Genomic DNA, 2,243 nt, shown 5'->3' on the forward strand with positions numbered 1-2,243 from the left:
CTGGCAAGATGGCAGACTAGGCTTACTTACTACAGGAACCCTCTGCAACAAAGATATGAGAGACCAAAAGAAACAGGTACATATGAAAATCCTGTAACCTTGAACTTCATAAGAAAGGTTACAGAAGTGGATTGAGTGTTTGTTGGGAGAAGAAGTTGAGCAGGGACATGAGAGAACACTGACTGCTGAAAATGCAGCCAAATGTGGAGCAATAATCTTAAACTTTGTGAGCAGCTTTGGTAACACAAGGTAGCCTGGCAGAGCAGATTCACACAGGAGATGGGAAAGGTGTAATTTTTTCCACACTTATCTGGTGACCAGAGGTGTAACCAGCTCCCACCCTCATCCACTACCAGCACAAAAGCTGCTCCCCAGGAGTTCAGAAACAAGAGGTTGGGAGTGCTGTCAGTGTGAGTTAGAGACCAGCTGAGATGATATGGTGTGCTGCTTTGATGCCCAGATTCAGGCAGGCTCAACTCCAGACCTGCAGAAGCCTCATTTAATCAGTCACCTTATCCCTACCTTCCCTACTGTCCTAACAGACCCTGAAACCAGCTCCATTAAGGGCCTTCCTGAACTACTTGCAGATAGTGCCCTGAACATAGAAAACAAAGAGGCCAATAACAACTCCATCTAAGAACAGGGGCACCACTGTAACATTCCCGCCCACTGACCGAATAAGCTCCTTGACTTTCAAAAACCCCCAGAATTGTCTCCTGGGTCCAGCAGCTTTACTATTTTGTTGGTTTTGTTTGGAGGTTTGGTTTTTCTTTTTGCTGTTTCTTGTCTTTAGTTGTTTAGTCTTTTTCCTTTTTCTTCTCTTTGTATTCTCTTGAAATGAATCCTTTCTATCTCTGCTTTTGTTTTTCCCACTTTTCTTCTGTTTCTCATTTCCCTGTTTCTTCTTTTCCCCTCCCCCTCCTTTTGATATTTCTTCACTATGCTCTATAGTCTCTTTTTGTCTATCCTCTTCATGGCTTAACAAAGTGGTTTTTTTTTTTTTTTGGTTAGGGTTTTTTTTTTTCTTTCTTTCTTTCTTTCTTTTATTTTCCTAATATTTCCTCATTGATAGCCCCATTTCCTGTCCTTCTTTTCTCTCTCTCTCTTTTTCTGATTGTTGCCTGCTTTTAGTTCTTTTTCTTCTTTATTTTCTCTTTTCATTGTTGGTTGCTTATTTATTTTCTTTTTCTCCTTGGAGTGTATGTGGGTGGGGTGGGAGGTTAATTCCTCTTTCCCACTAAAAAGAGAAAGCAATCATGCCCATACAGCAAAACCACAACTGTACAATCTGCAATTCGACACACTGATAAAGAGCCAAATCAACTTACACATGATCAACAATACACAGCAGCCAACACCATCCAAATCCACTCTAAACTGGGGTGCCCAAACAACAAACTGAGAAGGATACAAACACTTCTATTCTCTAATTATACTCACAAGAGACAGTTGGTGAGAAAATAAGACTACCTCAACATATAATCATCAATAAAATACAAATGTGTAAACACCACAACATTCTGGAGACAGCAAACAATTTTAGCTTACACAAAGAAACAAGAGAGATTGGCACAAATAAATGATCAAGATGCATAGCCAGAAAACCTGAGGAAGAAGAGGTAATGGAACTAACTGAAAAATAATTCAAAATAATATTTAGGTACATTAAAACGACTTTCAGAAAGATTGAGGAATATTTTAGAAGAATTCAGAAAAACACAGCAACAGCAAACAGATAAAATGCAAATTTTGGAACAATACAAAACCTGCTAGTAGAAATCCAGATTAATACTAAGATTTCAGAAATGGACAATACATTGAAAGGGCAAAGGAGAAGATTCAAAGCAATGAAAGCCTGAATTAGTTACTTTGAAAATGTACATGATAACACCACCCAGAACTCAATCCAGATATAGAAGCAATTAAAGTAAAAGAAACCTACAAGAACAAAAACAGGACGTAAATTTATAATGAAATCATATACAAAGCAAAAAAAAAAAAGGAATAGTGTAGATATGTTGTTGTTATTGTTAAGTGCCGTGGAGTCGGTTCCAACTCATAGCGACCCTGCACAGGGTTTCCGAGGCTGTAAATCTTAAAGTGAAGAGGACTTGAAACATTTACTTATGAAGATCAAAGAGCACAGTCTTCGATATGGATTACATCTCAATGTCAAGAAAACAAAAATCCTCACCACTGGACCAATAAACAACATTCTTATCAATGGAGAAAAGATTGAAGTT

At 38.2% G+C, this 2,243-nt stretch overlaps 1 pseudogene; it reads left to right on the forward strand.

Annotated features, from left to right (window-relative positions):
* Positions 1-436: 436 nt before the first annotated feature.
* The window catches only part of LOC102825181, a 9,840-nt pseudogene continuing 8,033 nt past the window's right edge, over positions 437-2,243 (forward strand).

The sequence above is a fragment of the Chrysochloris asiatica genome, unplaced genomic scaffold (genome assembly GCF_000296735.1).
Source record: "Chrysochloris asiatica unplaced genomic scaffold, ChrAsi1.0 scaffold00027, whole genome shotgun sequence".
NCBI classification, from domain to species: Eukaryota; Metazoa; Chordata; class Mammalia; order Afrosoricida; family Chrysochloridae; genus Chrysochloris; species Chrysochloris asiatica.